The sequence below is a fragment of the Panthera pardus genome, unplaced genomic scaffold (genome assembly GCF_024362965.1).
Source record: "Panthera pardus isolate Hobbes unplaced genomic scaffold, ASM2436296v1 HiC_scaffold_22, whole genome shotgun sequence".
In the NCBI taxonomy this organism is placed as follows: Eukaryota; Metazoa; Chordata; class Mammalia; order Carnivora; family Felidae; genus Panthera; species Panthera pardus.
This window is the reverse complement of record NW_026526788.1, coordinates 2,729,607-2,746,219: the sequence shown is the minus strand read 5'-3', so window position 1 is coordinate 2,746,219 and position 16,613 is coordinate 2,729,607.

Sequence of the window (16,613 nt, the reverse complement as noted above, 5' to 3'; positions counted from 1 at the left end):
CTGCCAAAGCTTTGGCCTTCTTAACATTTCTTTTCGTTTGTTTATTTTTAGAGAGAGCAAGCATGAGCAGGAGAAGGGCGGAGAGAGAGAATCCCAAGTAGGCTGTGCACTGTCAGGGCAGAGCCTGAAGTGGGGCTTGATCTCACAACTGTGAGATCATGACCTGAGCCGAAATCAAGAGTCGGACACTTAAGTGACTGGGCCACCCAGGCACCCCCGGCCTTCATAACATTTCTTAATTTTAGTTTTTTTTGATGAGCTCTGCACTGCCTCAAAAAGTAAATTATCGTTTATGGGTTCAATTAGCATAAATAATCTGTCTGTGATACCTATATCTAATGATGTACAATATATAATCAACATTGTATCACCTAGAACTGTCAAACAGTTCATTAAAACCTAAAAAGAACTCCAAAGGAATTAAGCTATTTAAGCTATTTTATTTAACATGTAATAGATATTTCTCATAAAGCAAAGTTTAAATATTTAGTTTTTTGATACCCTAATGTATTTCCGTAAGCTTTTCAGTCTATGGTTTTAGAGATATAGTTTTCCATCAGGGAGGCCAGATGTGTGTGTGTGTGCTTGTGTGTGTGTGTGTGTGTGTGTGTGTGTGTGTATCTGTATCTATATCCATATCTATATCTAGAGAGAGAGAGGGACATATATATAATTTTTCTTTAGATGCAACCAATTAAAGATTTTAAGAGGGTGCTGCAATGACCATGTTTAACATGGATTAAGTAAGGAAAGAAAACAAAGATATTTGATATATTATTTTATACTTTACCTTTGTTTTCTCCCCTCCCTTATCCCCTTATCCTATAACATAAGATGCATTAATAATAATCGAATTTACAGCACAACACGTAAGTTATACGTAAGTTATATATGAAGAAGAGTGAGCATCACCCCAGGACTTTGCATCTTCTTTCAGGGAAAGGATAGTGTATTTTTGGTTGTACTCAGGACAGTTCTATCAGGTTAAGTGGAAGTGCTATATTAGTGTCTTTATTTGGAAATTAATAATGGTTTAAGGAGACATGTATGGGTGTTAGGTTGTTAAAATGTGGATTGTGATGTACCTCCTATGTGTTAACCATCTAATCAAACACTGATCTAGGTGTTTCTGTGAAGGTATTTTTGTTGATGTGGTTAACATCTATAGTCAGCTGACCTTAAGTAAAGAGGATTACCCTAGATAATATAAGTGTGTCTCATCCAATCAGTTGAAGTCCTTAAGAGTAAAAACTAAGAAGAAAAAATTCTGCCTCAAGATTAAAGCCTCAAATCCTGCCTGAGTTTCCAGCCTGCCAACCTGCCCTACAGATTTCAGACTTGTCAGCCCTGACAATTGCTTGCCCCAATTCCTTAAACTTTTTTTTTCTATCTTTCTCTCTCTCTCTCTCTCTCTATCTATCTATCTATTTATCATCCAATGACTGATCAGTTGATAATCTATCTATTCCTGTACTCCTCCTGCTTGCTAACTCCTTCCTTTGGGTCTCCTTCACTGGCTCCCCATCCCTTATGGTAATCTTCCCCAGAATTGTGTCCTGGGCCGCCTTCTCTTTTTAGGCATACCTCACACTTGACCTATCCCATCCACTTCCAAGGGTTCAACTATCCTGATCCCACATCAATCGGTGCGTCTGACTACAGATTTTCTCTCCAACTCAAGATTCCTATTTCCAACTTATAAACTCCACTGGTCTCTCAAATTTAATACCTCCAAAAGGATTCTCACTGTCTTCTCCCATATTCCTGTGTTAACCATTTTTCTCAGATAGGTTTACTCGCCCCCTTTCTCCCTTCCCTCAAGCTGGAACCCTGAGAGACAATGCCATATACTCCTTCACTTCATCCTTTGGCATTCAATCACAAAATCCTGTCCATTCGACTTCAGAATTTTCTTTTGTGTCTATGCCCTCCTCTCTATATCCACTACTACCCCTGAATTTTACTGGGCCTCATTGTATATTCAGCTGCTACCTGAACATCACTACCTAGTTGTCTAAGAGGCCATTCAAACCAACCAAGTTCAAAGCCATTACCATCAATTCTCCCTCAATCCTGTACTTCCAACTGTGTGTCCTGTATCACCTGTTGGTGCTGCTATCCATCTAATCAACTCTGCAGCACAGTTTGGAAGGCATCCTACCATATGGTTAGGATCACAGGCTCTGCCCTCACCTAACTGCATGCACATCTCTAAGCTCCACTACTTCTCAGCTGTGAACCTTGGGAAGTCATTTAACCTTGTTAACCTTCAATTTGTTCATCTTCATAAACGTATTAATAATAGTAGATACCACATGAGGTTGTTGTGGGAGGCTCTGAGGTGGAGCATGCACACTGGAATTTTTATGTTATGTTATGTTATGTTATCTTATCTTATCTTATCTTATTTAGTGTATTTGCTTATTTTAAGAGAGAGAGCAGGATAGGCAGAGAGAAGGAGAGAGAGAGGATCCCAAGCAGGCTCCATGGTGTCAACATGGAGTCCAATGCAGGGCTTGAACTCACAAACTGTGAGATCACGACCGGAGTCAAAACCAACAGTTGGACGCTTAACTGACTGAGTCACCCCGGCACCCAAAACTGGGTTTTTTAAAGGTCCCCTAGGTGATTCAAAAGTGGAGTCAGGGTTAAGGCCACTGGTTTACTGGTAGTATGGATGGGTTTGTGGTAGATGCAGAAAGACCATTTAGGAAAGAGGCAACAGTCCAGGTAAGAGGTTATAAGCATTTGTAATGAGGCTAGAGAAGAGGGGTCCAGGTTCAAGAGATACTTTGAGAAGCAAAATTATATAAAACTTGGCAACTGAATGTTGCTGTTCTATTGTCAACTTGATTATTCTAGGGATTATGTTTTGCAGAATCCTTTTCCCTGGACAGTTACCAGTTGCATGTAGCCAAAAGCATGCCATTTGGGAAGTGGCAGTGAAGCAGTAGCTATTTTGTTTGAAAGGTCATTGTTGGTCAGAGGCAATGGAGATAAACACAAAGGTGTTGGTGGGTTCCAGCTTATCCTTTCTCTTCCCTGTTCAATGCCCAGGCATCTTTCTCAAATACTACTCATGCTAACCAACAGCAATCCCAGGCTCAGCACCAGATGCTTCTCTACACTCTCACAGAGGAAGTATACGTACAGATACATCAACCTTCCACAGATTTCCGTTATCAGCCCCCTCCACCATGCCAACCCTACAGCTGGACATGCACAGCTTCTAGGTTCCCTGTGAGCTCCAACTCATTAACCCCTGCCAGGGCTGCTTAAAGACTCTTCTCAGGCTCCCAAGTTCCCCTTTTTAGACTTCTGCTTCACCAGCAACAACCACAGTTGCGTAAGGTCTAATTTCTATAGTATATTCCCTACTCCACAAGACGCACAGAGGTTCTGCTTCCCCAACTGAATCCTCACTTGTAACCCAGATCTGATTCAAAATCTCTGGCATGGACATTGCAGAAGTCTCCCTTTACTCACAATGACAGCTTTCCCATTCCAACACACCATTGTATTAATTAAGTAAGACTTTTAATCACAACTATCCAAAACCAATATACTCTAACTTTAGTAATAAGAATTGTCATGAGGGTACAGGGGCATTTCACACAGTCCAAAGGCATAATGAAGGTGGTCCCCTGAAAAGCTGACAGCCAATTTCTGGGAAGCCAGCAGGACCTTGGCCCTCTCACGCCTCCATGCTTCTCTCTGCACATCTGTTTCCCATCGCTCCCAAGTTCACATGTTTCTGAGTCAGCCCCATGCAAAGCCTGACCCTCATGGAACCGGTTCGAAATTTCTAGGAATGAGATCCTGATTGGTCCAGAGCAGGTCAGGAGCCCATTTCTCACACCATCAAGTATAGCCAAGGAAGTGGGACCATATAGGTATATAGGATAGGCCCCCTGAAACCACCCCTGGACATTCGGATGAGGGGCAGGCAGGGGACCACTGAGCTGGACAACCAAGCCAAACTGTGTGTATTTTAAGAGTCACGGTGAGGGTCAGGCACCAAGAATTCTGTAGCTTATGAACAAACAGATGACACATTTAGTTTCTCTCTGCTTTTAATATAATTTCCATCATGGCTTTGGAGGTCCACCTCTTGATTTCAGCTCAGGTCATGATCTCACAGATCATAGGATCGAGCCCCACATCAGGCTCTGCAGTGTCAGCACAGAGTCTGCTTGGGATTCTCTCTCTCAAAAATAAATAAACTTAAAAAAAATAAAAATAAAATTTTGGAAAGCTTTCCTTCATGAACACTACCAAAATCTTCCTAAGAGCAGAAATGGAGCAACGTCATAGATGCCAGTACAATCTGAGGTTGCAGCCTGGACTCCCTCCATCCTTCCTGCTGAGGCAATCGTTCTGCTGTGTTAAAATTATGCATATCTACAAGTAACACTGACATAGCCAGTGGACATTAAATACTATAGGTGAAAACTTGCAGCAAGAAGCCAGGAGCTCAGGTGGGGGAAAATGTGTAACTCTTTTTTCAGGGCAGTGAATTTCAAAAATTGTGTTTAAAGATACAGGAATCTCTTAGGAGTTTATTAGTGATAGCTAATGTTTGTTGGGCACTTATTGCCAGACACTGTTGTGCACAATTTAAACTTGTTCAACTCACTTCACCTCTGCAACAACCCAATTATTACACCCATTTTGAGACCGGAGAACGGAGGCACAAAGAAATTAAAGCTTACCCAAGATCATAAACATAGTAAGTGGCAGAGGAGGGATTTGAATCTGCACTCCAGCTGGAGAGGCCACACTCCTAACCACATGATACACTGTCTGTTGCTAGACAATAATGGCATTCTGTAATGCCTGAGCACAAATTATCACTCTCCCTTCACACAACAAGACTTCTATTTAAGTAATCATTCATTCATTCCACAGCATTTTCACGCATAATTTCCTCCCCCCAACACGTACACACACACACACACACACACACACACACACACACACACACACACTTTCCCTCAGGTTCCTTCTCAGCAGTCAATGAGAGGAGAAAAGGTAAGACATAACAATCATGCCTTCTATATAAGTAACATATCTTTTTATCTCCCCTTCTAAACTGTAAGTTCTGTGAGGGCAATGTCATGCCTAATTCATCCTTGTATCCTCTGGGCAAAGACTTACTAGAACAAATGTTCTAAATTGGGATTCTGCTACTTGACAGGCTAGTTGACTTATTTCCCAGGTCACCTACAAATTTTCTGAGTACCACAATGATAGATGAGCACGAGAATTCCCATCCAGTTACATAGCTAAAGAGGAACAATTCTCATTGAGAACAATAACAATGCTTAAACAATTCTGGGAAATTTAATTGTCTAAAGGAGATCTTTTCTTTAAAAAAAATAAATAAACTTGAATGAATTGGAGAAAAGAAATCTGTCTTAAACTCAGGAAATAACATTATGACAACATGAAGACTCATTTGTTAATGCCTGGAAATAGGAAGTTGGTTCAGTTTCAAATACCAGCAGATAATGGCCATGCCAAAGGATGTTATCATAGCTTTAGGCTAAATATATACTATAAAGAACCTTTCTTTGCAGTGCATTTTGTCTAACAGCTATAATAGCGAGATGATACATGGGAAAGTGTGGGCTCTCTTTCTAGACATGTGATCCTGGGACATCCCTAACTGGTGGCATATCTTTATCTCCCAGTGATTAGTCTCTGCTAGAGATCTGGCATTGACAATGGGCTTGTATGGTCAAACGGCCAATGCCATAAAGGAAGGGTGCCTTCATTTTGTTCCATATTAAGATCTACCACTCAACATTTTCTACCTGCTCTTGCCTTGGTTTACCACATGCAATGCAGGGACAGCTAATCCCGCTGATAATAATCTCTCCAGATATTTATTCATTATTACATAATTCATTGTGTGAGAGCCAAAGGGTGCTCCTCCTCCTTGCCGCTCTCTGCTTTGAATAAATAGACTTTGTTCTCTATTAGAAATCCAGGATCTACACTTATTCCAACATCCCCCAAGAGACACTGTCTCCCTCACACTGACTCTCATTCATTCTTCGGTTTAACCCCTGGGCCATTTCCCTACCACCTCCTCCACCCTCTTTCCATCTGACAGATGACACGTGGTTGCTCTCACAGTGCTCATTCACAGGGGACAGCATGAATCACCACAATATTACACGGCATCCTTACTGTCATCAAACAGCTCAGTGACCTCAAGGCTTCTGTTCTGATTTTCAATCTTCCCTCTCTGTGATGAGGAGAACTTTGGCCAACCCTCTTTATTGCATTCCTGCTCCAGTTCTCTCACAGTTGATTTGTGATCTGCATACATTCCTGGCTCACCTTTTCCTAGCGGGAGAAAGGCGACCCCCTCAAGTGATGGCGTCCGCAACCCTTGTGAGCTTGTGAATGCCCCAGTTCAACAAAGTCACATTCATACAGAACACGGCTTGGCAAGTTTTAGGAGGCCATGCAGGTGGGTCCAACACGGACCACTCATGTGGCTTATGTGGACAACCGTCCACAAAGTCGTGAGACAGTCTTATTACAAAAGTGCCTGAAGTTAAGCCCACAAAACGTTTCCCCAATTAGCCCTTTCTTTCCATGTGTTTCACGGTGAGTAAAGCAAACGTGTTCTTTCATCTTCTCTGGCGAACACCCTTAACGGCCCGGTCTCTATAAGGATGCTTCTGGGCAAGAAAATTCACATCAGTTAGCCAATTGGAAACTCGCGTCCAAAAATCGATTGAGGATTCTTTTTCCAATTAGGTGCATATGTTTGGAGGGTGAACTGTTTTATTTCCTAGTTTTCTTCTTTGAAAATAAGAGGAAAACAAGATGAGTGGCTTTTAGACTATCAGATTTCTCAGATGATTGATTAAAAAAAGCTTTAAGTGACAGAGTCAGATATAGAATATTACTAATATTTTATTTTGCCAAGGAAGTTTATTTAAAAATTTTTCTACCAACTTCCATTACCACTATTTCATAAAGAGAAGCCTTTGTAAACTCAAATAATAAAGACGTGATATCAGAATAAAGGGCATTGGCTAAAATGGAATAAATTTTTGCATTTTGGAAAATTCATTAGTTTATCCTAAGAGTTTCTTTTCCCCTTTCTCTCATTTTGCCTTGATCCAGTGAACCTTCCATGGTCAGTAGGACCCGTCTCCACCTAACAAGATAGCCTCTGAGCCCAGGAACCTAGAGAGCCTCTCTCTGATGTGTGATGCACAGTTTCACAACAAAGCCATGAATATAATCAGGCTTTATGTTATGAAACTGTTTGCCTGTTCATAAGGTTTAACTTTGGAAATGGGCTTTCCAAGGACAAAATTGGCACATGGTTGGGGATTAGAGCTAAATTACTACTAGTCGTAGTACCTTCACCAAATTCTTCTGAGTTGCTACCTTCCAGACCCACGGTGGGAATACCCTTCCCAACTCCTTCGAAGCTGGCTATGGCCCCATGACTTGCTCTGGTCACTGGGGTGTGAGCACAGGTGGTATGTATCATATCTGGTGGAAGCTTTAGCAGCCAAAGCTTGACTCATGGCTCTTTTCTGTGATACCACGCTGAGATAGTGAAAGTGTGTCTTGAGATGGAGCCTCTGTCAGCCTTGGGCCCTAAGTGATTCTATTACTAGAGATCCCTCCCCCCCCCCCCACCTCCGGAGTTCTATGTAAACCCTCATTGAACATGCAGCAGGAACAAGGAAAAAAACCTTACATTGAAGTAAGCTGTTGAAATTTGGATGTCACAGGACAGCTTAGCTCATTCTGACTAGTACACCAAAGCACTCCCCATTCTGAAAGCCTTACTACCTGGATGGCAACACGATGTCTCAGATCGTGTGTTTTGGAACTGGTAGCTACCTTCAAACTGTCACCAACAATACTCATACTCTTCAATTATGTGGATTTCCCCCAAGTTCTAACTAAACTTATTCTAGTATTTAGCAAGGCGTTCCTCCAGGAATGAAAGGTAAGTCTTGGCAATAGCAAGAGCACACAAGAATGGTCCCGTGACAGCACTGGGAGGAGGCAGGTGCACAGAGTAGAGCCTCCCACGGAGGACCTCCTTGCTCTGGGTTGGAATGAAGAGGTTAGAAGAATCTGGTATTTCAGTGTTTCATGGGACTTTGGGCAAATGTCCTAAAAATGAAAGGGAAGACCCTTCTTTAATTCATTCCACATCCTTAATTATGAATGTGACGGCTGGAGCCTGGGAATAGCAAAGCAGAGACATAAAAGTAGTCTGGCTCCCTGACAGCTTTGTGGGGTTGGCATATCACCCCTGGGTTGCCTTCCTTCAGATTTCCTTTACGTGATATGTTTATGCTGCTGTCGGCTTGATTTTTTTCTTATACAAAGCTAAATCTATTATATACCATATTTTTTAATTTTTTTTAACGTTTCTTTTTGAGACAGAGAGAGACAGAGCATGAGCGGGTGAGGGGCAGAGAGAGAGGGAGACACAGAATCCGAAAACAGGCACCAGGCTCCGAGCTGTCAGCACAGAGGCCGACGCGGGGCTCGAACTTACAGACCGTGAGATCATGACCTGAGCCAAAGTCGGACGCTCAACCGACTGAGCCACCCAGGCGCCCCTATTATATACCATACTTTTAAAAATTATTTGAGGTGCTCAGTTGGTTGAGGTTCCGACTTTGGCTCGGGTCATAAGCTCACAGTTTGTGGGTTTGAGCCTCACGTCAGGCTTTGCACTGACAGAGCCAAGCCTGCTTCGGATTCTCTGTCTCCCTCTCTCTCCGGCCCTCCCCCACTCACACTCACTCTCCTCTCAAAAATAAACATTTTCAAAAAATTTAATAAAATAAAATAAAAGTTATTTGAAAAATAACGTGTATCTCATTTTTTACATTTGTTTTTAGGATTTTTATTATTTAAAAGTAATGTATATAACTTATTTTAAAAGAAATATAGATTTATTAAGGAGATGTCTTCTTTTCACTAGTGGATAAACAACTGGAGCTTGACGCCCGTGATGTGGGAAACAGAGCATGAGGAACCACCTGGGTTCCAGACTGTTCTCCTTCAGGCGTCTGAGGCTCAGCTCGCTCGTGAGCAGGGTTGGATGAGGGTGGCTAAGGAACTTTAGCTTTGATCACCCTGGTAGGGTTTTGAGGATTTTTGTCATCCAACCCTCTCTTCTCAGTGGGTTGGCATCTCCGAGTCTCTGGCCTGAAACCTCCGAGGAAATGAACCCCACTTCCCTTCCCCCAGGGCAATTGCCCCCAGGGACAATAGGGACAGATCAGTGGAACATAGGAGAATTTTAGGGCGGTGAAAGTACTCTGTGTGACACTGTAATGATGGATACATGTCATTATGCACTCGGCAAACCTCACAGAATATACAGCACAAAGAGAGAACCCTAATAGGGACTATGAAGTCTAAGGACTTCGGCTAATAATAGTGTATCAATATTGGCTCACCAATTACAACACACCAGTACAAGATGCTGATAACAGGGAAACTGCTCGGTGTGGGGAGTGGGGGGGTGGGGTATATGGAAATTCTGTACCTTCTATTCAATTTTTGTGCAAACCTAAAACTCTAAAAGGTGAAGTCCATTAAGTTAAAAAATGTTAACAGGCTGCTTGAAAAGACAAGCAAAACAAGGCTTAGGTAAGCAGGTGTGCAGTGACAAGGTCCAGGCACCGAGTGTAACGTTTCTTTCACTTGCAATTCTTTGTAATTCTTTGCACTTTAAATTCTGGGACTATGAGCTTTCCAGCAGCAGCCAGGACCAACTAAGAATAAGCCTACAAAATTGGCTCAAGAACTGTCAAACACTGTATATATCTAAAGAAGGTTAAATCAGTATGTCATTTTTAATCCCAACTTGGAGGAAATGGAGAGGAGAAATGAGGCGAGGCAAGGAGGCAAAAAGCCCACCAGTTTGAGCAAAGCCCGCAACAATAGTGACCATTTGGCGGCAGTGGCAAATGGAGTGAGCAGAGACTGAATATCTGCATCCCACCGACGCTCCGATTGTGAGAGAAAACGTGTGCGGCGTAGACTGCTCCATGGGGCCACACAGCGAAGAGAACCATCCTGTATCACGCATGTCCAAGAACCTGAGGTTCACGCTCTGGGTCCAGTGCACGTTGTTAGCTGAGAAACCGAGCTGCATCCTTGAGCATAAGCCAGACGCCTTGACAGATGGCAAGAAACTGCTCTTCCCGGGCACCCAGTCATCTGAGCAGCGTGGCAGAAGGAGCCGGGCTCCCTGTGCCCAGCTGGTAATCTTCTTATGTCCTGGGGCTTAAGGAGTGATAGCCCTTTGCAACTGTTCTTTCCAAACAAAGCTTAAAGCTGGGCAGTCTGGTTTAGACCTGTTTACAGCAAGAAAGAGACACAGATAGACTGACAAGTAAGAGACTGTGGAGTGACCTGAAATGATAATCAACAACAGTTGACACTGTCTATATCCCTAGGGCTTCAAAGCATTTTGTCAATTATTATAATTATTATTATTATTATTATTATTTCTCAATTATTACAACAACCATATGAGAAAGCAGGAAGGAATCATTCCAATTTTATTTTTTAAAAGGGAAGAAGAAACAGAAACTGCCAAGCAGAGAGCTGCCCACAACTGTGGTTAGTAAACAGCAGTATATCTATGAGTCCTGGGTTGCCTAAAGCACTTTCTGCAGCCGGGTTAAGATCCAGGTTCTGCCTGCAGGGGTCTTAGCTCTTTGGGAATTATACAGGGACAACTAAAGAAAGATGAGTTAGAAGTTCAGGAGAGGTTGGGGCGCCTGGGTGGCTCAGTCGGTTAAGCGGCCAACTTCGGCTCAGGTCACGATCTCGCAGTCCGTGAGTTCGAGCCCCGCGTCGGGCTCTGTGCTGACAGCTCAGAGCCTGGAGCCTGTTTCAGATTCTGTGTCTCCCTCTCTCTGACCCTCCCCTGTTCATGCTCTGTCTCTCCCTGTCTCAAAAATAAAACGTTAAAAATAATAATAATAAAATAAAGAAGTTCAAGAGAGGCAGAAAAGCACTGTGGGCTCAGATGGCTGGGAAGTCTTCCTAAAAGAGGAGAAAGGGGAAGGAGGGCTTTCCAGGCAAAGGGAAGAGTGGGAGCAAAGATGGGCAGCTTGCTTGCCAAAATGAACCACCAACCTAAAGCTAAGAGCTCATGTAGGTGAGGATTTGGAGGCAGTATCTTTAGAAATAGAGGTTAAAAAGCGCCTCCTTAGTGCAGTAAGCAGCGTGTTAGTCTCATAATCTGAAGGTCCTGAGAGAAATGGAGGTTAAGGCCATGTGATAAAGGGTCTTGAATGCCAGGCCAGGAACATTTTTTTTTCCTGTCAGCAAGAAGGCATTAAAGACTTTAGAGCGGAGAGTGATATGCACAAAGCAGATTTTTGGAGAAAGATGGACATGAGATTCAAGAGAGGTAGCAGAGAGAGAAGCACAGGTAGGAGGTGGGGGGGCCGAAGTCACAGAGGTGGTGGGGATGGAAGACACTGAAAAGAAAGGATGCAAGTGCTCAGATGGATGAAGAAATAATGGTGGCATGACGTTAAGTTGCAGATGGAGGTGGACCTGGCTGGAAACCCCTAGCAAGTGATAAGGGATGTAGGGCAGATGCTCAGGAGAAAGGTAAGGGAGAGTTATCTGGGCAAATATGACAACTGAGCTCTTAGGAGAGAAGAGAAGGAAAGAATGAGAACGGAACACTGAAATGGGTTCTACCACTGTTAAGGAGTGCAACTGGGAATCAGAGCAAGAAAACAGGTGTCAGCAATGGGAAGAGGAACAGAACAGAGGGAAGGCGTCACTTCCAGGTAGCCCTCCCAATCAGGCCCCTGGCTCCAAAGGCGCCAGGTCCTCTCCTCACATGGGCTTGCCCGCACACACCCCTAAGCTGGGCAGAGGCCCCCAGGCGCAGAGCCAGAACTGGGAGACCCTCTGACCAAACTGGGGATACTGACCACACCTGTGACAGTCCAGAGCAAGGTCGGGGAAAACCAGAAAATGACGATTTCAGAAAGGAGGACACAGACAATGAGGAAACCCACAGAGACATTAACATTAACAAGCCTGAAAACAAAGAGAAGAACGGGCAGTTTCCTGGAGACCTTCAGGGGCAGGACCAAAATGTGGAGGGGCTCAGGAAGGTGTGGATGGCACAGAAACAAAATCCCAGCACACAACCTCCTCTTCAAGAAGTCGTACAGAGAAGGAAGGGAAAGGTCAGGGGAGGAATCATCAATGGCATGTGGGGAAAAGAGAAGGTTCTTTCAGAATAGGGTGAACATGCTCATCACCACACAGAGAGGAAAGAGAGAAAACAGAGCGATTGAAGAGAGGAACCGGGAAGATGCTGGGAAAGACTGAGGTGATGCACAGGGAGTGGGGAAGCAAGAGAGACCGGCAGGCCCAGCAAAGCTCTGCAGGCAGGGAGATGCCCACCCCCTGCCAGGCTCCTCCCTCACTGGGCAGGGGTGAGGTAGGTGACAGTAGTCACTGGGCTATCCTTTCTCAGGAATACCACAGGGGTAACCCAGTTAACTGCAGTGGTCTGGACAGGCACACTGAAAAGATACTCCTCTTATAATTAGATACCCGGAAAGCAACAGGTACTGGGGAGCATATAAAAAAGAGCAAGAAAAGCTGACAGAAGTGAAGAATTTACTGATAGTTTACCGCCATTATACTAAGGGCTTTACTTTGGCCAATTTATTCGGTCCTTACAATACTGCTGTGGGTTTTATGAATGGGGAAACAGGGTATAAATAAATACCGTGCCCATGCACAGGACATGGGCAATGGAGCTGGACACCATGGGACTCCAGAACCATGATCCTACCTGCTATGCTTGAGATGGCTTACTGCCTCCCAGGTGAGCTGCAGTGACTGGAGAGATTGGAACCAGACAAGTCAGTCTGGAAGCATTCCTGAAAGTGGTGTGTTTAGTACATGCAGTGTTTCCGTTCAAAAGGAGAAGAAGGATGGACTTCAGTGAAGAGACAGGGTATCTCATTAAAGGGGAGTTATGTACAATGGTGTTGAGGCTGGAGGTGACACAATATGAGCATGCAAGCCCCTTACTGGCTGGATGGCACTTTGATCCAATACAGAAAACCCCTAGATTCTGTTGTAAGTGCCTCACACTCTAAGAAAATCTGACATTCAAAATCCAAACTTAACAAGTAGAGATAATCACTTGCCCAGTGAGTGCCTAACTGTGTGCCTGCTTTGCACCAAGAGCTTTCAAAACATGACCTCAAAACCACACAATTTCTCACGGCAGAGGTTATTAGCCATGCTCCCAAGTCAGGCATCACAGGTGAAATGTGTCCCCCCAACATTTGTATGTTGAAGTCCTCAGGACATGTGACTGTAATTGGAGACAGGGCCTTTAAGGAGGTAATTAAGGTAAAATGAGCTCATTAGGGTGGGCCCTAATCCAATATGACTGGTGTCCTTGTAAGAAGAGGAGATCAGGACAGGGACACACACAGAAGGAAGATGGCCATCTACAAGATAAGGAGAGATGCCCTCAGAAGAAACCAAACCTGCCCACACCCTGATATTGCATCTCCAGACTCCACAACCATGAGGAAATAAACCTGTAAGTAGAAATACGCCACTCAGTGGTACTTATGACAGCACTGACAGACCTCCACCAGGGAGTCAAGCTGGGGAGCCTAGCTCTTGTCCATGATCACAAATCTAGTGAGAGCTGAGATGAGAGCTCAGCCAATGAGACACAAGAACCTATGCAACAGAAAGGCCCTTGTACAGTAAGGTTTGCTCCAGGCCTCTGAGTGTCAGCTACGCTAATTACAATACAATTCATTTTACAAAAGCAAATTGCCCTTCTGGCAACTAGTATTTCAAGCAAAGAAAATTCTACTGATTTTGTTCGTGTTCCTTTGTAGATGGTGATGTTTCCATAATTAGTTGGGCAATTCTGAATATCCACATTCATCTGTGCATATGGATAAACTACTGAAAATGGATGGAAAATGTAAACTAATTTGATTTACCGAAGTGGGGGAAGTGAATTGAATTTTAAAGTAATGTCTATTTTCCATGCTATATAGGTCATTTGAAAAATAATCATTTTAAATATTTTCCTTCTTAACCTTTTTTCACATTCATATTTAATACTCCTTTTGCCCTAACTGCCAGAAATTATTCCCCCTCGGAAAACCTAAAAGATTCCACCAAAAAACTGCTAGAATTGATTCATGAATTCAGCAAAGTTGCAGGATATAAAATCAATGCACAGAAATCGGTTGCATTCCTATACACCAACAATGAAGCAATAGAAAGAATAATCAAGGAAGTGATCCCATTTACAGTTGCACAAAAAACCATAAAATACCTAGGAATAAATATAACCAAAGAGGTGAAATATCTATACACTGAAAACTATAGAAAGCTTACGAAAGAAATTGAAGAAGACACAAAAAAATGGAAAAAGATTCCATGCTCCTGGATAGGAAGAACAATATTGTTAAAATGTCAATATTACCTAAAGCAATCTACGCATTCAATGCAATTCCTATCAAAGTAACACCAGCATTCTTCACAGAGCTAGAACAAATAATCCTAAAATTTGTATGGAACCAGAAAAGACTCCAAATAGCCAAAGCGATCTTGAAAAAGAAAACCAAAGCAGGAGGCATCACAATCCCAGACTTCAAGCTATACTACAAAGCTGTAATCATCAACACAGAAAGTTGTACGAGAACAGACACTCAGATCAATGGAACAGAATAGAGAACCCAGAAATGGACCCACAAACGTATGGCCAACTGACCTTTGACAAAGCAGGAAAGAATATCCAATGGAATAAAGACAGTCTCTTCAGCAAGTGGTGCTGGGAAAACTGGACAGCAACATGCAGAAGAATGAACCTGGACCACTTTCTTACACCCTACACAAAAATAAACTCAAAATGGATGGAAGACCTAAATGTAAGACAGGAAGCCATCAAAATCCTCGAGGGGAAAGCAGGCAAAAACCTCTTTGATCTTGGCTACAGCAACTTCTTACTCAACACGTCTCTGGAGGCAAGGGAAACAAAAGCAAAAATGAACTACTGGGACCTCATCAAAATAAAAAGCTTCTGCACAGCGAAGGAAACAATCAGCAAAACTAAAAGGCAACTGACAGAATGGGAGAAGATATTTGCAAATGACATATCAGATAAAGGGTTAGTATCCAAAATCTATAAAGATCTTACCAAACCCAACACCCAAAAAACAAATAATCCAGTGAAGAAATGGGCAAAAGACATGAACAGACACTTCTCCAAGGAAGACATCCAGATGACCAACCGACACATGAAAAAATGCTCAACATCACTCATCATCTGGGAAATACAAATCAAAACCACAGTGAGATACCACCTTACACCTGTCAGAATGGCTAACATTCACAACTCAGGCAACAACAGATGTTGGCGAGGATGCAGAGAAAGAGGATCTCTTTTGCATTGTTGGTGGCAATGCAAACTGGGGCAGCCACTCTGGAAAACAGTATGGAGGTTCCTCAAAAACTAAAAATAGAACTACCCTACGGCCCAGCAATTGCAAAACTAGGCATTTATCCACAGGATACAGGTGTACTGTTTTGAAGGGACACGTGCACCCCCATGTCTATAGCAGCACTATCAACAATAGCTAAAGTATGGAAAGAGCCTAAATGTCTATCGATGGATGAATGGATAAAGAAAATGTGGTATACATATACAGTGGAGTATTAGTCGGCAATCAGAAAGAATGAAATCTTGCCATTTGCAACTACGTGGATGGAACTGGAGGGTATTATGCTAAGTGAAATTAGTCAGTCAGAGAAAGACAAAAATCATATGACTTCACTCATATGAGGACTTTAAGAGACAAAACAGATGAACATAAGGGAAGGGAAACAAAAATAATATAAAAACAGGGAGGGTGACAAAACAGAAGAGACTCATAAATATGGAGAACAAACTGAGGGTTGATGGAGGGGTTGTGGGAGAGGGAATGGGCTAAATGGGTAAGGGGCATTAAGGAATCTACTCCTGAAATCACTGTTTCACTATATGCTAACTAATTTGGATGTGAATTTTTAAAAATTAAAAATTAAATTAAAAAAAAAAGATGCCGGAATTTGAGAAATACATTTAAAATAAAAGCAGCCATTCTAAAAAAAAAGAAAGAAAGAAAAAGAAATTATTCCCCCTCAAAATGTCTCCTATATATTTTTTAATATTATATATTAATGTAAAGATCATTATATATTATATGTATATTATATTTTTTAACTTTTTTTATTAGAGCAGTTTTATTTTTTTTCAAGTTTTTATTTAAATTCCAGATAGTTAACATAGTGTAATATTAATTTCAGGTGTAGAATTTAGTGACTCATGAATTACATACAACACCCGGTGCTCATCACAAGAGCCCTCCTCAATACCCATCTCCCATCTAGACCATCCCCCACCCACCTTCCTCCATCAACCCTCAGTTTGTTCTCTTTCACCAAGAGTCTGTTTCTTGGTTGCCTCTCTTTTTTTTCCCTCCTATGTTCATCTGGTTTTTTTTCTTAAATGCCACAGAGCAGTTTTAGGTTCA